Genomic DNA, 22,046 nt, shown 5'->3' with positions numbered 1-22,046 from the left:
TCCATGACCAGCCCTGCCCCAGCGGTCCAAGAAGCAAAGGCCGCGGCCTCGGCCCCCCTCCCAAGATGGCGTCCGCCGCCTCCCGCCTCAGCTCGCGAGCCCCGCCCGCCCGCGGGGCACGGCCGAGCTCCCGCACTGCTCCGGCGGGGGAGGGGAGGGAGCGCGCGCACGTGAGCGCCCGGAGGCTCTCCGGCAGTCGCTGTATCCCGCCGTCCCATTGGCCGCCTCGAGAACCTTTCACCTTTTACCCGGCTGCGGCCGCCAATCGCCTGCTTCCTCTCATAGCGTGGGGGATGCGGAGCGAGCGGACTGCGCAGGGCGGAATTCTCGGAGCGGGGTTGCGCCGCGGGCGCTGGGCGGCCCCCGTTGGTACGGGCGGGAGGGGCGGGGGCGGTGCTCCGTTTGCGTAGCGCCGGCCGTAGCGCAGGGGCAAGGGAGGGAGGGGGAGGCCGTCCCGGGCCCAGGTGAATGGAGGGACCTGACAGCTGCGGGGACTGAGGCGGCGGCGGCGGGGAAATGGCGGCGGCGGGAGCACAATGAGACGCGGCCTATAGTAGGGGGAAGCGCCGGGCTGGGTCCGGTCCGAGCAGGTAGGAGATGGCGCCCCGTTAGCTGCATGGCGCCCGAGCGCGGGTGTGTCGCGCCCGCTGGCCGCAGCTGCTGCGGCCCCGCCGCCGCCGCCGCCACCAGCCGGGTGGGATGGCGGCAGGACGTCCCTCCCTCCCGGGGCCCGGGTAGTGCTGCCCCGCCTCCGCCCCAGCGGCCGCCCGTGCCGACGCCCGGGCCCCGGGATCGGCCTGGGCAGCTCCCTCGGCGCCGGCGGGGCCCGCACGGCTGGGCCGCGCTGCGGCCCCGCTCGGCTTTGTCTGTGAGCGGCGCCCCCCGGGCAGCCGCGCCGGAGCCTCCCGGGAGCTCTGGGGCCTCCCGCCGTGCCCGGGGAAAGCAGTGGCGGGTAGTAAAGGAGTTTAAACTCTGCACTGCTGATGTTAAAGGCGATATAAGAATGTCTTGGCCTTCGTCTTTGGTTTCTTTCCATCCTTTTCCAGGGTAAATGGATAATCACAGCGTGATTAAGTCAGACCGTGTGCTATGTGAATGTGCGTTGAAAAATGAAAGGTTAAAAAGACATAAAATTTTGTACAGGACTTTGTTGTTGTGTTAGGTAATACAGAGATAGACCGCATGAGTAGAAACTGGGGGTGATATTGATATCTGATTTTTAAAAAAGGTATTTTTCGTGCGCATTATGCCTTACCAGAAATTAGTGTTTAATAAAAGTGACTCGCAAAGTGAATAGTGAATCTCAGTTAACTGCTAACAGTCCGGAGGATGTTTGGTACTTCAGATCATCTGAGTATTTTTGATGTTAAGATTTTGGTCTTCAAGTTACGTGGTGGGCCCAAGTGGTGAAAGTTTGTAGGCTGGAAGATTGTCTTCCGTTTTCTTTCCCTAAACGTGGTAATCAAAGCAGTTAACTTTGCAGACACTTAGTTTTCCCTGTTTTACTGTGTTTTCTGTGTTTTCTTTTCATAAGCCACTCAGGATGCTCTGTTGAAATGCTGACTGCACGTGTATGTTCCGTAGGTGGGGGTGGTGCTTGTTTTAGCAAGTTCATACAGACACTAACTGAAATTAACTAACTAAACTCGTAAGTTCCTCTCTTAAGAGAGTTTTTCTTATTGTCTATCTTCACACTGTGGTCTGTGAGCTTTGAAGATGCTGCTAGCAGTTTTCAGCTGGAAGGTGCTTTTTTTACATGTTTCATAACTGGATTGGTACTTGATTAATTGGTAGGGTTAAAAAATACGTATATATTTATTCAGAAATGGTGACCCTGAATTAGCTACTGATGTTGTTCTTCAGATCATCCTGATGATATATTTCTGTGGAAATGGCAGGTTTCAAAGCCTCAAAGTGATTAGTACCAGAATTAACAGCTAATTGAGAAGGAAATTGCGTCAATATGTCATTGTATAAACCCGTTCTCAGTCCATATATTTAATATTACATGCAGTTTGGGTATTTTATCTTTATCTCTTCTACTTTAGGACAGTTGTATTAGGCTAAGAGAAGCGTAGATTGAAAATTGACTGGGCTTTTCTCATGAGGAAGGACATACCAGTGAAGGGATAACAAACATCACAAAGAGTCATGAAAAAAGTAGAAGAGGGAAGCGTTGATAGTTTGCTTTTTTCTCCTGTTTTTGAAGGATTTCTGTATCCTACAGACTGAACACAAATGTAATACTCCTTTACGCTGTGTGTAACTGAAAGACATGGTGCATCAGTCTGTTGGGAATGCCGGAAGTTTACAAGACAGTCGGAACAATTAATTTGTAGCAAAATTCATCCAAGGCTATAAAAACAAGAGTATCTTTTCAGTCTTGGCAAGCACCAAGGTGGCTGGTCTGTGAAAGGTACTTCTGCCTGCCCTGCAATTATACAGCTCCATATTATGTCCTCCACTGGTTACTGGAAGGGGGAAGCCAACCAAGATATTTTGTCTGTTATATTACACTAATATTTTTCTAGAAGTTACATTTTTCTTTCTTTTTTTTTAAATACCTCGATCATCTGTAGCATACAAATGGAAAAAAACCCTAAAACTTGCAGGTCAAAAACAAGTTTTTATGTTTGCTTTTTTTAATGTAGTCTGTAGATGTTTCTCCTTTCCCACCTGAAAAATGTGCAAAGTATTTTGTCACTTTTTCAGCAAAGTGTATGGATTTGCTTTAGCACAGGTTCTTAGAGTCTCAGTATCACTGCTTGACCCATGTTGGCTTTCAACATGAACTGGCTAGATGTGCATTGATCTGTACTGAATGCAAGTTACTGGTAAAACGAACTGAAAACACATGTGTTCTTAAAAAGTGAGGCGTTATTTAGTAAAACGGGTAAAAGCTGAAATAGTTTGATTTCTTCTTAGATAAGCTCTAGAATATAAGTGAGAGTAAGAGCTCAGGAAGATTTTGAAAAGGATTCTAGGGCAATGAGCTCTATAGTGAGTGCTAAGACTACAGACAGGTTTTTTATTTCGGGGCATAGGTTAATCTATTAATACCAAATTGGGCTTTTTTTTTCTTTTATATATTCTCTGTATTCTTTACATATATATTTGTAGCTCTGTAGCTTATTATTGCATTTGTAGCTAGCATTTTCCCTACTCTGTTAGAGAAAGACAAAAGAAATTCACCAGTGGCTCCATGCCCTGGCAGTCCAAGGTTGGGTTCTCTGGGAACCGTGGTCAAAATGACTTTTCAAGGCACATTTCCATGAGCAAAGTTTAGTTATTATCCTAGGGTGAGTTTCAGAAAAGGGTAAAACCAGGGGGAATTGCCTCATTGCCTATGTCTGTAACTGGGGATTCTTGTCAATTATGCTGATTTGCTAAACATAGAAATCGTATCCACCAGCACTGTTCATCCAACATGTTGTGCACAGTAAGAATCCTTGTAAAGGTAACCGCCTTTTTATCACCTCTCTGGCTCGTGATTTTAGGGCCAGTGAAAAGGCATCACTATCAGGCAGCAGGTGGAACTTCGGAGCATTCTGAGATGGGTTGTTCTGTTGTTCCATAATTCTCTCTGACCTTTTTCCCTCTCATGTAGGTAATCAAACTAGGAGTGTACTGAGTGTGATAGGCTGTTGGCAGAACAAGAGCAAGGTGGCTTTTATGTCCTGGTGCCTGACTGTGTAACCAACCATTGGCCATCTGTATCACACCTTCGTGTGTTCAAGTAATTTCTTCAACTCACAGCAGAAGTTTGGTTTAATATATATATATAGGAGGTGCTACTTTTAAAGAATGATTATACTTTTATCTTAGTGTTGTGTAGAACAGGAGCTTCTATAAAATGTGTGCAGTGTGCTTTTAGAATGCTATATCCTGAAGGCTAGGAATAGTTGGAGTAGATCAGAAAGCATGATTTTGCTTTAGACCTTCCTGATGTCTTTTTTTTCATCCTTCCGCCTTTTGTGAGTACCATATGTGTTGTGATAAACCAGAAGAGAAGAAACTTGATACATAGTAAAAATTAGAAGTTAATTTTTTAGCTGAAGTTACAGTCTTTGTTGACATTTCAAATTTTGGTGTTTAAACTGTGTTGATTAGGGGTATGGTGGCTTTAGGACTGTTACTAAAATAAACATTCTAGAAGACTTCATCTAGAGAACAAAGCAGTGCCCACTTTAATGTATGCCATGCTACTATATTAAACTCTTGGTTTTGATAGTTCTTGCATGCTTATCTAGTAATGTTACAGTTTTCAAGTTTGCATGCTGAGCAGTATATTTGGAATTCCCTTGTTATTTCTACTCTGTATTGCAGACTGCATTAGTTAAATCAGTTTTCCATTGTATTTGTCACCTTCAAAATCACACAGTCAAGAAACAGAGAACTGAAACTTATGACAAGGAATTTACTTGGGTTGTTGCACAGGTGTTGAAAGACTGTTCTCTATTGGGAAAGAGAATAAAGAGCAATATTTTCCACTTTCTCCTGTTGTAAATGCTCCTGGATCCAAGAGACTTTCGGTACTGCTTGTTGTTGCCCGTTCTTCAAGTGCAATACACTTGTCAGTCTGTGATCTGTGTTTGGGTTGGTGTGGATGTTACTACTCAGTTCCTTCTTACCAAGACAAAAAATCAAAAGTGTTCTCTCTTGATCTTTGCTAATGGTTGTAGAAAATTTTGGTTTGCTGTGCTTTCTTTTCTTTAGGTCAGTGACTCAGTGCTTCTGTGATGTAAGCAGGCATGATCAGTTTCTGCCCGTGTTTTCAATATTCTGTTATTCTTCATAAAGGATTAATTCTTCTGGGTTCATTGAACGAACGTGAGAGATCTGAGAAGCAGCAGGGTGGCTACTGACTTGACGGATTGGTTGCTGGAAACTGGTGGTCAGTTTGGGACTGTTTTAGCTGGCCTTGAGGTTTTTTTGTGTGTTTTAAGTATCAGTATGCTTGAGTTTTTTCATTTGTGCAAATACACACACACACACACAAAAGCCCAACCCCAAAAGCATGTTTGAATCAATCCCTTATTAAAACCTGATTTCCGGTGCCTGTCTCCTCTACTGTATTCTAATTCTTGATAATCTGTCAAGCCTTGTAGCAGCCTTTTCTTCTGCTCAGATGCTAGTAAATAGCTGGGTAGAAGTCAAGAAATTGGTCTTAAATATAGGAATTTAGAAATTTCTTTTAATCTTTTATTTTTGAGAACTGAATTGGAGTTTTAGCTCTGCCCCCTTACTAATTGCATAAATCTCCTTTCCTTAGGAAATGAAGTAAATACATTTTGCTTTTTAAAGTTAATTTGTTTGATTCCATTGAGGTGATTTGGCAATGCAAGCATGTCTGGGCTGGCTACCTTTGCAGTTCATGTTTCTTTTGTTTGCAAAGTCTGCTTTGTTTCTGATCTAGACCAAGTTTTTTACAGCTTTCTTTGAACTGTTACTGGCTTTTTATGATATTTTCTCAAATATTTTTTTTCTCAAATATTTTTTGTTGAAGCAGAAACAAAAAAGGTTTAGCTATCTAAAGGTAAAGTTGCCTCATAGTTTGTAGTAAAATCTTCTAGAGGTGATCTGAACTCTAGACAGCTTTCAAACTATAGAAGACCTAACTTCTCTCACTGAGTTTTGGCAAGTTTATTCAGGTATTTTTGTTTTCACCCCCTTTGGAGTTTAACTTTCAAGTGCATAAATAAGACATTTTTCAGATGTTTATATTCTGCTTATCTTAAAACATTTAAATGTATTTAATCTGACTTATTAACTGGGGTTTTATGAATTCATAATACTTGATAGCATTTCTTCTTTATTCAGAATATTAGTGTCTGGGATCAATCTCAAGCAAGACTTTTAATTCCTCACTGAAGCTGTGTATTTCAGAGCAGCCAAACTTGTGCTTTGCTCTACCCTCATGGTCAATGGGTACTAGGCTTTTGCTTTTGGAAGAAGACATAAGAGTGCTTACAATGCAAGCGAAAGCTCTGGTCGGTCAGTTTTTTTTAGTGATCTGCAACCTTTGCCGTCTTTCAACTAAAGTTAAATGCCCATATTGTCAACTTGCTATATAAAGTTGTTAAGAAGGGATGTGACCTCTCTTAAAATTTGTTTGAGGGAAAAAAGTCAAATGCTCCTCCTTTCCCCCCCAGCTACTGAAGATAATTTTTCATGGTTCTTGCTGTCTAACATAGTGCTATCTCAATGACCTCCAAGACTATAGAAACTTAAATTACTACTGGAGATAGATAACGGGCATAAAAAAAGTACACTAATTCTTAAAACAAAGTAACCCCAAATAAACACACATTTTTAAACCTTTGTTTCTGCTGCATGGTTTTTGAATCCCCAGGAAGATCTGTGTGTTTTTGTCATTTGTTCTTCTTGCTGCTTATACCTTCCTGTTTCCATGAGACAAAATAAGAGGAAAATTGGAATTTTAATATTTTCTGCCAGTTTAATGAACAGAGTCAGTATGAATGGCAGAGGCTGTAAGGGGGAAGTGACAGAAGCATGTTACTGAGAGCCATGGGATTATCTTTGTATCTTTTTCATTATTTCTACAGTTACTGTCAGCAAGGTCTCATGGACTGCCTTACAATTTTTTACAACTTGTTAAAAAAGCATGTAGAGAAAGTTTTTCCTTTCTTTATTATTTCTAAAGAATACTGAATTCTATCAGCTTTGGTCTCAGGAGTTCACTGACACTAAAGAAAGATAGCAAGCTGTAAATGATAGGGCAACAAGAAACTGCATACTTTCAAAGATTATAAACCAAAAAATAAACATATATCCAGGTATTTCCAGAAATGTATACTCAATATATCCATAGGTTTGTATACTGAATAGATCAGTTCATTTGTTTACTGTGTAATTAATCACAAAGGTGCTGAGTTAATTAAATCTTCCACAACAGAAGGGTGGCTGTACCACTTGCTGAGCATTTTGAGAGCAACGGAGTTTGAGGCATGGTGGGTGATGGAGCTCTGGAGGAGAAAGTGTATAGGTTTTAGGAAAGTAATGCATTTTTCTCTTCAAGTATTTAATTGAAAAACCTATTGGAAGAATGCCAAAGACATTTATGAGCTCCCTGGGTCTTTGAAAGACATATGATCAACTTCCACAAGATGAGCAATTTTCCTTGTTGTAATCCTTGCATAGTTAATGCTTTGCTATGTTGAAGTTAAGAAGTTAAACCTGCCTTGATTAATAGTAAGTTGTCTGGAAAATGATCTTCTAATGACTATGTATTGCCTAAAGTGAATACAGGATGAGTTTTTAGTGACAAAATTCATGATTCATTAAAACTGTCTACTGACCAGTTGTTAGTTGATGAGGGTCTGCAAGGAATTACTGAATGATTTTAGGGCATGTAGTGACTGGCATAGTGATGAAGCAGGTGCTGATTTCTTGCAGGCATTTGGAGTAGTACGTCACTAATGCTACTAATGTATACATTGCCAGCTGTTAGGAGTTGTTGAAACCTTTTATCAATTCATCCCATTACTGCAGTCTGCTGCCTCTAGGTGTTTCCTCTGGCACCATTTAAATAATTTTGGACTACACAGGAAGATGTTTTGGGTTTGGAATTTTCATTGATCTTAGTGTAACACAGCAGTAGGTAGCACTAGAGAAGAGAAGCTGGTGTCTAAATCACATGGTCAAAAACCTGTTGAATCCAATCTCCTTGTTTTCTGTAATGAAGGCCTTCAAGTGTCTGTCAAACTGGATGACAATCTCTTCCTCATGCCAGCTCTGATACTCCTCTGGTCCATATCATCTACTCAATTCAGATTGCTGAGCCAGTAGAAAACTTGCCTGGGTCAAGGAAAAAAAAATACAACTTGGTTATATTGTCCTGAATTATTTTTCTCTCATAGAGTCAGACAAGTGTCAAAGCTGTTAGAGAAGGGAAGGAGCAGTGACAGTGGGGTGCTTCATTGAGCACTAGATTGTCATCAGATCAGATCTACAGTGTCATGAAAACTAATCTCAAATTACTACTTCTCACCAGTTCATTGAAATAATTGTAGCACGTTTTTCTCAACTTTGTACTTCCTCACTTACTGTTTATAGCTGCTGTTGTAAACAAGTGTGTTATGACAGTAGTTTTGTGGAGTTTTGGATAAAAATCAGCTGTGGTAAATCCAGGATAGGAACTAAAGTGAAGAAAAAATTATGCTATAAAAATTAAATAAAAAACTATTTGATTTGCCAACAATTCTTTAGGTGAATCTTTGATTTACCAGCTATTCTGAGATATGAACAACCTTTTAATAAAAGTAACTATAATCAGTGCAGTAATCAACATGGAATACATAGACTGGCTATTAGCTTGGAAAATTCACATCTGAAGTTATGCCTAGTTTAAAACCTCTCATTTTTACCTAGTGGTAATTTGTAGTTGTGACTCCATAATTAGGAATCTGTACAAGAAATGGCTTAAAATTCTAGGACTTATTTCCCTTTTTGCCTCAAATGTAGTGATTTTATGCTCCAAAACACTAATACAATTAGATACAAATCAATGACTTAACTTCAAGTTATTAAATTTTAGTAAAAATTAATGTTTACCTCTATCCAGCTTTCCATTCTTATGAAAGTGGTGGAGTGAGGTTTTTTTGTAATGATGTGCTCAAGATCTTGGGTATAATTTCATTTGCTTTTAAATGGGCTTCAAAGCTCAGTTTTTCCATTTTAGTGAGGGAAGGGAAAAATCTTTGTCCTAGTTTAAAAGAAACAAACAAAACCCTTTAAACCGACTATCATTATCCTCAAACAAACCCAAACAAATCTCTAGTTTGTTTACCATGAACCTGATAGAAATTTTTAATCACTCACTTGAAATTAGAGCTTTAGGACTCCACACTATCCAGAGCAGAATTTGCTATATAATTATATAGGAAATTCAAAAGTAACAAGTTATAATAGTTGAAAGAGGTAGGTTACCTTTGCAAATCAGGTACACTTCCTTGCTTGGGTTTTTTTTTTTCCCCAGCTTGAGTAAGATATTTCTCCCCATCCCATGAATCTGCCATCAGAGTAGAACTAGGGGTGGGCTTAGGCTATACAAATTTTCCAAACCATGTTTTTTGTGTTGTTTATTTTTTTTCTCTGTAGGCTAAACTCAATTTTATGGTAAAAATTGACTGCAGTTTTTGTTAAAACTTGTAATTGGATTGTAATACTATGCAGCTGTGGTAGATATACTGGCTCTTTAAGTAAGAAGGTCCAAAATGTAAACAATGTGCTTTTCAATGTTACAGGTTGAGTGTGGGCTAAACTCTTGTGTCCTGTTGGGTTTAAAAGGTAAATAAGGTTTACAAATTTCAGTTAACTGGCACACTTCAGGAACATGGTTTGAGTGGATGTGTAATTTTCCTATGAAGAAGTAGCCAATGCTGAAAGCCAGGAGTATTTTAGTTAATATTATGATACTGTCAAGAGGGTTACTTAAAGAGACAAATTAAGAAAACTTTAGATGATTTAAAATTTGCCTTTCTAATTACAGGGTACATGATCAGAGGTGCTACTCAAAACAGTATGTTTTTTTCCTGTTAGGCACCTGAGGAGCATAGGAGCTGACCTTGGGCTCTAGTTTGATATACATTTTAGATGGCATTTCTGCCTAGATAAAAATTTGCCCCCCAGGCATGTCCTGGTATTTGTTATTAAGCTTCATTGGAGCAAGCATTTCTGAACTTTTATGGTAAGTGAATTAACAAAACTAATTAATCTAAGAAATTATTTAATTTGTGTGATTTCTTTCATTCTAGTATCTTCTGACTCAGATGTAGTCACAGATTACTTGGAAGCAGTTGTGGAGGCAGCAGGTAGAGGAGAGAGTAAGAGTGATTGTTTGGGTTTATAAATGCCATACTAAATGTGTGGTAAGCTGTGATCAGGAAGCCTTTATTATACAGCGTTTTGTCTTGCTGCTGAGTGAAAATGAGGGAAAAGTGATGAAAAGAATCTTTCCTGTGCTTTGTTTATGTCAGAAATTTATTTTGTCACTGATTGTTCTGGAAAGATTCGTCTGTACAACCAGCTGGAGATTTTTATAAGCATATTTGAGAAAGCTAAAGTGAAATACTGCACTGGTAAAATGATGTGATGTAAAAACTCTACATATGCCACGTGGTTAATCCTACTAAAAGAGGAATAATAAGGTCACTCTTCTCAGTGATAGCTTGCTCATAAGGATTTAAGGCACTTTTCCTTTTCAATGTACTTCATTGCTTTAGTTGATTAATCTCAGTTTCTTTAACGTGTTGTCTGTGCAACAAGGTCTAACTTAGTATTTTTTAACGTAAAAATCATATCCCTTTAAAATTTCATTTCAAAACTACTTTTCTAGTACAAATCTAAGCAGTCTAACAAGTCTAGAGGTTTTCTTTGTTTTGCTTAGTGGTTTGGTGGTTTTCTCCACCAGTTTTAGTATGTATTTAAAGTAGCTTGAATTGCAAATTAGGAAATTATGGAAAAGATAATTTCGTAAAATCATTACCTAAACAAGTGTGAGACTTCCTGTTCAGGGTTGAGAAAGCAGTGCTGAGAAAGAAGAGGGAAATCTCCATTGAAAGTTAGGTACATAATCTGCTTAAGTCATTCTGGAAGTCATCAATTATCTCCCTCTTTAGGCATCTTAATACATCTGTGTATGCCTACTCAAATAAGCTGCTCATTAGCTGATGAAAGCAAATGATAAGTCAGTGCAATTGAAAGTCAGTTGTATTTAAATATTTATTCTGAATAATTTAAACTTTTATTTATTGTTATAAATATAATATATACTTGAATTAATTGAGTTATGAATTATTTCCAAATACACTACGATATGTGGGGGGGGAAATTGTTCTACATAATTCAGGATAGCAGTAAGGTAAATGGTGTGATTACTGCAATATTGATGGCTGTGATACTGTTCTCCTAATTAATCAGATGCCTATGTTGTGAATTAGCCTAAATTATATCAATATGGATGAACTTCTTTCTAAGGAAAACTATAAAAACAATGGAAATTCCCAATTAATAGAATAGTTTTGTAATAACCCTAGTTGTAAGCTTTCCCAGTATAAATCTGGGATGTTTATCAGTATACATCAAAATTAGGGATGTTAGTGCCTCTGATTTAATTGTACTTGCTGTATTGGCATGTTAATGGTGTAGTAATTTACTTTAAGATGCTTGATCATTCCTGGTATCTAAAGGTTTTTAGTAAGGTTTGGGGATTTTTGGTTTGTTTTTTTCTTTTTTTAAAATCTGAAATATCTCTGCTTTTCCAAATCTTTGATTGCATTCATGTATTTTTGTTTTGCTTCTAGAAACTTGCTCCTTTCCTTTAATTCCCTCATAACTAGGTTTAGTTCTTTGTCGCTTGCGCACTTCCAGTGCTGCTTCTTATCCAGCCAGTCTGTCTGTGTGTTCATTACAGCTGCCCTTCACTTCTGTGCTGCTTCATGGATGTCTTCAGAGAGTCTGGGTTTGATTGACCTCTGGAGAAACATAGTCTGACCTGCTGGATTTGGTCATCTGCACAGAGTACTGTGAGAATAAATGAGGGTAAGAAAGTACTCTTAATCCAGTACTTGTCATTAAGTGAAAGAATTGATGCGTGTGCAGAGCTGCCCAGACTGGAGGAGTGATACAGTGATAAGTGCTAGAGATTGTATGTGAATTTGGGTTTTGTTTCCCACATTCAGAATGGTGGAGATGTGTTCTACTGCTTATCTCATTCTTCTCCTTTCCAGGTCATTCCTTGTCAGTCACCAGGAATGTACCTGCCAGGCCGTTACTGTTTTCTTTTGGTAGGTCTTAATATATCCAAAGCAGAAGTTGAGCACAGCAGCAGCAGCAAAGGGAGGTAGTCCAGGGTCTGCCAATGCAGCTGCCAGTCAACCTCCCAGAATCTGGTTGTGTTTTTTTCTGAAAATAGACAACTGCTGAATTAAGAGAACACTTCAGAGATTTTGCTCATACTTTCTTGATGCTGAGTACTTAATGTTGCTGCAAGTAAGCTACTATACTTATACTGGTAATTAGATGATAACAGGCATAGTAATTGATGGTTTGGCAACAGTGATGCAAACTACAACTAATATGGTAAGAACAGGACGGAATTCTTTCTTTCACTGTGTATTTTCTATTTTATGATAAGCAGAGTTTGTAGAACTCGTACTCCTGAATAAAGCAAAATCTGCTGTGTTGATTTTAGAGAAGAGTTTACTCAAACTTGTATGTTGGTGTTCTGCTCTGAAAATGCAGTTCACAACTGACTGAATTACAGGACTAGCTATTTTAATATTACCAAAGAAAGGAACTCCCTTCAGTTGATGGCTGTGGACTAGGGTTGTGTACATACATGTGTCTTTTTAATGTCATATTGTGTTAGTAATGCAGACAGGGTCTGGAATTGAAACGAATATAGAAATTAATTCTGAGTTGTGTGTAGCAGAGGAGTTAATTGATTAATTATATTAACTTAGTTATATTGCTTCCAGAACCCAGCATAGTGTCAGAAACCCTCAGCCGCACCATTTACAGGGATTTAACTCCTTTAAAACATTATTTTTCAGCCTGAGTAGTTTTAGATAATAATATAAAAAAATGGAATTGTTTAGCAATAATTTCATTTCTCTTTCCTTCTAACTTGCCTCTGTAATCATTAAATGAGTATTCAGTAACTGCTGTATCCAGTAAACCACAACTGCTTTAATATCTGGAACAATCCTGTCATTTGCATATCTGGGAATGCTTTTGCATATATGCAGGAATATATGTATATAAACTCTCACTCCATTCTGAAAAATGAAAGGTAAAAAGTTACCTCTCTATTCATGCCTCCCCACCTTTTTTTTAATGATGGTTGTAGCAAAACAGCATATTTCAGTTTTTGAATCTTTTGTTACCATTCAATGAGGAGAAACCACTTGGATATATATTTTTTTAAACCCACATAATTAAGAATATCCATTACTAAATATGTTATGAGCAGATCTGATGTGGAAAATCGGACAAATGCTGCACTGGACTGTAATCTACATTTGGCATTAGGGAAAGATACCTATCAATATATATTCAGAGAACTCTCACAAGGATACCTATTTTATCTCAATTTATTCTTTGTCATGTAGCATTTGTTCTGCTACTGTGGAAGATTGATGGATGAGTCAGGAATGGGTCTGATTTGGATCTCTGTACTGCAAGGTTTAATGGTGCTTAGGTGCAACAGGATTGAAGCTGAGGGACCTTTTTGAACTGGTTAAACCACCTCCTCTGTAATCACTGAAGTATGTGTGAGCTCGTTCCAGCTTTCATGTTTGATCATAATATGAAAAGCTTTTAAAGGAGGGAAGAAAATGCAAAGCTTCTCAGTCAATATTTAGATGCTATGGCCCCACATACTGGAGAAAAAAAGCTGTCCACATTGCATTTTGTGGATCTTAAATACTTTTATTTTTCAAATTCAGTTGGGATTCCATATTTACTCCTAAACCTAAGAATTCAGTTTAAGACATCTATTAAAAAATAAACTTGAATTGAAGATAAAAACCTTTAGAGTTACTTAGCACAAGAGAAAGTCCTCGAATGTCTGCAAATTGCTCCAGTTTTTCCTGCCATTAGTTCAGGACTGACAGTGCACTGAACAAGCATGTCTTATCTCATAGTTATTTTTTGCCAGTTTAGATAAGAACTTCAGCTCTTCCTTCACTACCTTTTTGTCAAGTAAATTGTTGAATATTTTTAATTCAGTTTCAGTATTGTGTCAGTTCTTCTGGAAGGTCAACAGTGCTACAGATAACCTGTGAGATGAAAATGCTACATGAGGCTTGAAGCATTATACTGGTAAAATGTAATATTTATGGCTTCTCACCAGTTTTGAGCCCCAGTGTGCAAGTGTTAGTTAGCTGTATTGGACAATATTGAAAAATACAGACTGTATTAAAAGATAAAAGTTGTTGATTGATACAAACCGCTGAAGTCTTATATTAGTTTAACTGTAATGAATGTGAAGGAATGCTCATATTCTAGTCTAAGCACATGTATTTACATAGAGGGAAATTACTGGATCTTCTCAACTTTGGTATTAAGTTAGATCATTTTACATGATGCCTATTTTTTTCTGCTGGTATCTTGTGTAAGAGCCCTTGCAACACCCACTGTTGGTTTGCCACAGTGCATTTTTATAGAATTGTGGAATTCCGTGACTTAGGGGAAGGACCCCTAAAATCCAGCTATCAATGTAAGACTGCCCAGTCCACACAAAACCATGGCCCTAAGTGCCACATCTACACATTTGGTTAAATACTTCCAGGGGTGGTGACTCAACGTGGGTAGCATCTTCACCTTTACATATTCCAAAAGAAAACACAGACAAAACCCAACAACAAGCAAACAAAAAAACAAATCAAAAAGGAACAACCCAGTGGGCCTATGAAAAAGTCTAGGAAGTTAGTAACGTATTTGCCTTCAATAAATTTTTGTTGTTTTTTTTTTTTGTTGTTGTTGTGTGTTCTTTTTTCTTTCTTCTGTTGAATTCTGTGGCAGCTGAGGATTTTTGAATGTCTTCTGAATTTGGGAGGAAAGAAGTTTTTTTGTGCTGCATATTTTTATGAATTTAATACTGACTTCGTCCAAACTTCACATAAAAGAAAATTCCAGTAGTGTGCCTGAAGGTTTGTTGTAGCGAAAGGCTATGTGAAGACAAGTAGTGTAACTGGTGAGAAGTCTTCTTTTTTAGGATGAAATTAAAAACAACAGAGTGTAACATGTGGCGTAAATAATGTGCTAACCAACATACAATGCGCGTTTTAAGGTTGCACTAGGAAGAGATGTTTTGATTTACCATTTGTTTTGTTGGTGGTTTTTTTTGGACCTAAGGCTATGATTTGAACACTGATTTTTGGGTGGCACGTAAATTAATATGGCTGACTGAAGTAGATTTGAATTCTCATTTTAGAATTGGTAGAAGTTTTAGAGCTTGATTTACAATCCAAATGTCTGCTGGCCTTGCATCATACGATTACTGACTTCAGAGAAAGCCTTTTGTAATGTAGGGAATTTAGTAAGTTTGGATGTTGTGGCACAGTGATAATGGTGAACTGTTGAATACCCATATTTTGAGGAGCTTGACTTTCAGCCACATGCAGAGAAAGTGTTTATGTTTATGCAAATAATGGGATTGAAGTCTCCACATGGGGTTACATTCAGGGGGCAGCTGCTGCTTTTACTTATCCAAAGCAAGAATAATTAATGCTTTGGAATTGTACTTGCCTCACAGCTTGCCCCCAAATTGGGGAGGAGAGAAATCCCTGCTCTAATGTCTGCTTAATTGCCTTCCTGTAGAAAGACATAAGCGCCTGAAAAGCTTGAACATAACCTTTAAATTAACTAAATCATCACAAGTAAATAATTTGGTACCCAAGTAAATGACCAAATTATAAATAAATTCACAGATCTGGTCAGTTATCCCTACTTGTGATACTGATATTATAGTTACCCATAAATTAGAATCTACACATTGAGCAATTTTTCTATGCAGCAAAAAGCTCAAATATGTAGCATAATTTAATTATAATTGTTGTTAAGGCTAATGAATGTGTTTCCAAGTGGTTGTATAGTTCAGGTTTTTTATTTAGAGAGGTGCATGTCCTGAGTGTAGTTTTTTTCCCTGACTTCCATGAAGGTTAGGTCCTAGGATGTCAGAGTATTTTGTTTTCAAATTAATCTGAGGCAGTAGGGAGTTTGTACAATGGTTTCTGATGTAACTTTATTGTTTGTACCATAATAAACCAAAGAAAAATAGTTGACATATGAAGTTGCTGGAATAACAAAAGGAAGAAAGGGATAAGTCCTGTTCTATAGTCAGCCCACCCTCAGCATCTGCAACCAGCTGTGGTTATAGAGGCAGGATACCAGCCCAGACGTACTTTTTCTTCCCAATCATAAATGCAATCTTAACCTTACCCCGTAACGATCATGCAGAACTTTATTCACGCTGGAATTTAGTTGTATTTGCATAAAGATTATTCACTAAATAAAGAATGTAAGAGTCCAGTTGCAAAGAACTTAGTACAAAATAACTTTGTTTTCAAGTTAGCAGTTTGAATAATGGTTTAATTACTCTAGGGCCTAGTTGTTTTATTTCAAATTGTTGAAGATGTTGAAGAGCAAGAACATTGATAATAGTCTTTCAGATTCAGCCTGTTGCTTACAGTGTGACAGCAGGTGTTATACTGTAAATTTCAGTTATCCGTTTTCTGACCATCTGTGGCAAGTTAGGTATCATATGAATGTGATTATTTTCACGGACTGAATTCCAAACCCATTAAATAAAAATAAAACTTGTTGATATATTCTGTATTCTCCAATATATTCAGATAGTTGGTTATTGAATTAGTAGTGTTTCAGTAGCAAATAGCCAAGATACTTGAAGAATTTGGCTGAGATTTGCAGAAGTAATTTGTGGTTGCTTGCAGATTTCTAAAACGCTGGAGATTTGCAGAAGTGCCTGCTGTGTCACTTTTTGGATGCTCCTCTTGATGTCTTTATATGAACTGATTTTTTTTTTAAAGTTAGTGCTTTGAGTATTTATTGTGTTTGTGGTATGTTACCGAGTTAGGCTCTCCAAGTGTCTGATTATTTTAGAACTCTTGTCTTCTACCTATTGATAAAATACTTGAGTGTTGAGCTCTTAAAAGAAAAGGTGACATTTAAAAAAAAACGGGGAGCCTTGCTGTTTGATAGAAGGCATTGACATTCCTAAAAAGTAGGTTTCTAAAATGTCACTAATTTTTCCTTTTTGTCCCTTTTGCTCTTTTTTTTAAACAAGATCCTCAGAAACTATAGAGCAAAAATAAACATATATATATTGTTTGTTTGTTTGTTTGTTTTTGATGGGGTACCAAGAAGTGTTTTGCGGGCTATGGCTGCAGCACGGGGGATGCGGAGCGCGGGGCAGCCCCGGCCGTGCCGCTGGCCCGGGGGCCGTGGCCAGCGCAGGTGCCCCGGGCCGGCCGGGAAGGAGCGCACCAGGCTTTGTGTGAGCGGTGCTCCAGCGCCATTTAGATGCTAATGTCATACACGCTGCTGTTTTGTGCTAGACCTTGACTGCATCTCAGGAATGTGGCCTGTCTGGTTTTAGGTTGGTATTCAAAGGGCCTACTGTAATTCCTGCTGGCCGATCGATTGATTAAAGCCGCGGTCTTTTGGCTTCCGTGTGTGCCGAAGGAAGCGCTTGTGCTGGTGGAGAATTAGAATTACATACTTTCTCGGTTCTCCAGATCTTGCCTACTGTTCTCAGTGCTTTCTATTTGCCATCTGCGATTTGGCAGTAAAGTAAATTTGTTCTGTTAAGTCACACATGCCACATTAGCTTTACTGACAAGGGTTGAACCTTTCTTTCTGTTCATGTTTACTTTTTGCTGGGTTATCCAAATGCTGCATTGTTCTCTTCAGCTTTTCTTGCAAACATATAGAGAGTGGAGTGCATTTCTATATTTTTACCGTGGATGTGGCAGTTTTCTGTTGTTAGCTTATTTTCTGGTTCAATGGAATGTATATTCTGGTTCATGTTTAGAGGCAGTAAATAAATTAATAACCTAAACATAACAGGAACGTGCTATAATAAATCTGAGTTCTACTTGCCACATCTTAGAAGCAATTCACTGTATTTTGTGCTGAAAATAAAGGATGTACTTGTGTATGCTGCAAACACAAATTTAAAATGTAGCCCAGGGAATAAATTTTTTGTCAGTCTATTTTGTACATGAATGCAGTATCCATCAGATTTTCTCTGCTGCATTCCTTTTGTATTCTTGTGAAATAAAATCATAACGGTTTACTTTGTTCTCTGAAAAAAACATACGTTCTTGCCGATCTCTTTCTTAAAAGTTTTGAAAAATAATTTATTTCTGGATTTCCCTACTGTGTTAGGTGAAATATGCATGGAGCACAGGGGAGAAAAGCTGTGAATCTAGTTGGCCTTAGCTAGCAATTACTTTAGCAGATAAAACAAAACATGCAAATATCTCCTGAGCACTTAAGGCTGATCTTTCAGACACTGACTGTCTGCATCCCTAGCCAAAAAGGGGCATATGATAATTAGATTTTGAAGGACCATGTGGTCTTGCTACAGAGCTAAATATTGAAATGCAAGAAAGCAGACTACCACATGGCATGGTTGATTTTAATGGCACTTCATGGTAAAATGCTCTCTCTTTATGTTGCCTTTTAGGTTACCTAGGGTGAAACAAAATTACAGGCTTGGAGACTCTGGAAAAGCTCAGCATCAGCGTTTGAGGTAAAAATGAACATACTGAACTAATCTTGAGAGTGTCCTCTTTGTTAACTTTATGGAATTGATTGGAGGAGAAATTTTCATCAAGATTCATTTTGTGTTTAAGTTTTCAGTATTGATTTTAAAAAATTGCGGTTCACAATCTTACTTTTTAGGTCTGACAAAACTCACACTTTTAGATGTACATATTGTGCAAATTTTTTATTTTATAGCTTTAAGAACACTCTAGATCTGCTTAAGTATGGTATTTTGCTTAAAGTTGTAGTTTATATACATATATGTATATATACATAATGTGTTGGATATAAATACATGGTACATACATTTGGCTAATATATATAGAAATTCACTGTCATGAATTTCTGTCTGTTTTGGTTTGCAGCCTAAGACATTATCTTTCTGAATTTTACTTTTATGGTTAAATCACCATCTTAAGTGCACAGTATTTTTTCTTTAACTAAAGGGACTGGTGTACTTCCAAGAGAAATGGTTGTTGCTTTTTCATGAATTGACTATTACTTGCAGTTTCAAATTGAAATAGTTTAAAGAAGCTTGAATTCTGATTTTTTTTTTAATGTCTTAAGTCAAAGTGAAAATATATGTGCATGGAAAAAGCAGTTTATATAATTTACAATTATATAAATCATAGTAAAATTATATCAAACACTCTACTCTTGTATTTCTCACATGAGCCAGTGATTAATGATAGTAACCTGGAAATAGGACTAGGGAATGTGCACATTTAAACTAAATTATCTTTCAAATTTTGGTTTCTGATAGTAAACTACAATAATTCATGTTCAGAGTGACTCATTTCTGTCAGCAAGTTGTGGTGTGAGCTCAACACATATAAATGTTTATAAGCAACTGAATTACCACAATTAATCTTGCTATTGTAGTTCCATTTTCAAATAATTTTTGTAGTTCATAGGATTTTGTTCTTGTTTTTTTTAAGAGTCAAGGCTTGCAAATTATGTGATTAATCTACAAGCTGATATCATGATGTCAAAATGCAATTCGGGAAGCATAAACACAGAGACTGTGGAAATTAAAACGGTAAGACTGTGCTTTGTAGTATGGGAGAAGCAGGTTTTAATGTATCACTGCAATGTGTTCTCCTATTTTATTTTATAAAGATGCTTCAGAACCATAAAGTAACTTCTGTGTGTGAGTTTATAGAAATTGACTGAATTTCTTTGGAAAGAAAAATTATAGTAGCTACTTCATATTATTCATAGAAATTCAGGTATTTGTCATGAAACACTTACTGTGATACTTCTTATGAAGCTGAATATGATTAGAAATCTATTCAGTTTTTTAAAAGGATATGTATGTGTTTTTCTTGTGGATTTTATATTCAAACATGGTTGTATTGGTGAAATATGATCAGTTAAAAAAAAAAAAAAAAAAGAGTTGACACAAGGGGTTAGAATTAGAATTGAATTCATATGTTGTTCCAGATAGGAGATACAAGTAAATGGTAAGGAAAATAAATGACAGGTAAATTAAGGTCATGGTTTAAATAGTATGCTTCAGTTTGAAATATGAGTTCAGCAAAAATAAGGAAAGAGGCTATCTTATTAAAACTACATAGCAGAAAAATGTGTTTTGATAATGTAGGGAAGGCAGAAATGTATTTATTAGTTCCACTGGTGCTCACCTTGCCTTGCATCTTAGATCCATATACTTCGTTCTTTATCGTTTGTCATCTCTGTTAGGTGACAGGAGTCTGTATAGCACCAATTCTACTCTGCTGATTAAGCAACTGCATAGTTAGGATTGTTGCACAGGCCTTGTGCACATCATTTTAAAAAATGAAAGTATTAAAAAATGAAAGTCAGAATCTGGCTGCCTGTCTGTGTTCTTTAAAAGAGAAACAGCCCATTTCTGAATGTTTATTCTGAGTGCTTCATGCATTTGTATCACTAGAGATGTGTTACAAAACTGATTCTTGTTGTTACATTGTATTGCTTTATTTGTAAATGCCCTACAGCCTGTTTGTGTCATGCTGATAAATAGTGGCATAATCCTTTTGCATTTGACCGTTCAGTGTGCAGCAGCACAACTCCTGTGTGAACGATGACTTGCTGGCACTGTTGGTCCAGGTGGACTGATTGCAACACAAAGTATTTAATTAGGCTATTGCCCCAAGTCCAGGTTTGGTCATAATGAATGTTACATGAAGGACTTCAGGGGTTTTCTGAGTCTGCTAAGTATCCTGTTGTACTCAATTTCTCTCCTACAAACAGAGGAGGAGACTTCCAGGAATTTCACTTGTTAACTGTTGTACTGCTTGTAGAAGTGCTTCAGAATTAGCTCATCCAAATGTAGAGCCTCAATTTACCTTTCATTTTAATAAGCTCTTTAATGAAACTTTTCCTGGACAGCAGAAAGCAGCTGTTGTTGTGCTGACGTGCCTTGGTAGGCTATTAAAGACCAATGTTAGACTAGTTCTGTATCAGAAAAGTAGAAAAAATAGAATTCTCATAGTTCAAAATGGATATTCACAAAGAATGTTTCTGATTGTGCTAGGAAAACCTGGGAAGATGGTCCATAAAGGAATGCTTATATTTGAGCTTTGTAAGCATCTGCTTGGAAAGGAATGCATGTGAAATGCATTCTTTTTTTTTTATTTAAGAATATTGTAAGACCAAATGCAAAAGTTGCTGTTAGGCAGTGCATGCGATAAAGATCATTGAGGGATGAGAGAGAAAGAATGTCTCATAAGATGTGTTCTGTGTTAAAGACAGCACAATATAAAAGAAATTTCTGATTCATCTTACTGAGTAATACTGACAGTATGATGATTGAGTTTCGGACTTTTTTTTTTTTTTGCAAATAAAACTTGGGGTGTTTGGTTTGGGATTTTCAAGTTCTGTTAAGAGAACTAAAGTTCTAAAATTGCAGGAGTAATATTAACAAAATGCACTTCCTTTTCTGGAAGAAGTAGTGTGTACTTCTGGGCTGTCACTGGAAAAAGTCAAATCCTTTTTAAAAGTACACTTCTTTTAAAAGAAGGCTTAGAAACCAGACAACATAGAAATATTGCAAGTTCCCCTAAATTGGGGCAAAACCAATTCTTGCTTCTGAATGCTTACAGTGTAAGTTGGTAGGTAACATTCTCAGTGACATTGTACACTTTCTGTATTAACATTTACATTAATTTCTACTCTGTATTTTGTATTTTTAATATTTTACTTTTTTTTAATTTGTTCCTCCTTTACCCAAGTAAGAATTTTCTGTGTTAGATCATTCAGCAAGTTAATGTTTCATGTAGCACTTGAACATAGAAATTGCTATAAAGAAACTGCATTCAGAATCTTCAAGCGTTCATGTAAGAGAATATTCAAGCTATTCACTTTTTTTTTTATAAATTGTGGTTTATTTCCTTTAGAGTAAGTGGATTATTTTTACCTCTTGAGGCTAACTTGCTTTGGCTGATGCTGAGAGTGTTTTTAGAGGTTAAATTAGGCATTCCTGGACAAAGATGAAATCCTGAAGCATCAGAAATAATGTTTGTATCACAAGGATTATATTAGGTACAAACTTACAAATAGGTACAAATTACAAATTTACAGGTAGGTATAAATTTATTAGGTATAAATTTACAAATCATTATAGAAAACAAATTAAATACATTGCAAATGGCAGTAAGAAATTTCTGTTGATATGAGATGGTTATAGTTTTGCACTAACTTGTGGATTCAGAACAAGCTACACTCACAAATGGTGATTAAAAACTTGAAAG

The 22,046-nt window shown here is 37.4% G+C and overlaps 1 protein-coding gene across 10 annotated transcripts in view; it reads left to right on the top strand.

The window, feature by feature from the left end:
* Window positions 1-283: 283 nt before the first annotated feature.
* DICER1 (dicer 1, ribonuclease III) overlaps window positions 284-22,046 on the top strand; it is a 67,094-nt gene continuing 45,331 nt past the window's right edge. For 2 of the 10 annotated variants that reach the window (XM_015630235.2, XM_015630239.3), the window contains exons 1-3: window positions 284-369; window positions 18,236-18,301; window positions 19,254-19,354. The gene's annotated coding sequence lies outside the window, so the exon portion shown is untranslated. Of the gene's footprint in view, window positions 370-447; window positions 591-978; window positions 1,048-5,542; window positions 9,710-11,266; window positions 11,563-11,750; window positions 11,808-14,592; window positions 14,720-18,235; window positions 18,302-19,253; window positions 19,355-22,046 lie in introns of those variants that run through there. The other 8 variants (XM_015630238.3, XM_015630233.3, XM_033515069.1 and 5 more) reach the window with 7 other exon arrangements.

Source organism: Parus major, chromosome 5 (genome assembly GCF_001522545.3).
Source record: "Parus major isolate Abel chromosome 5, Parus_major1.1, whole genome shotgun sequence".
Classification (NCBI taxonomy): Eukaryota; Metazoa; Chordata; class Aves; order Passeriformes; family Paridae; genus Parus; species Parus major.
The sequence above is the reverse complement of the archived record's forward strand: the minus strand, read 5'-3'. Positions and strand labels throughout refer to the sequence as shown.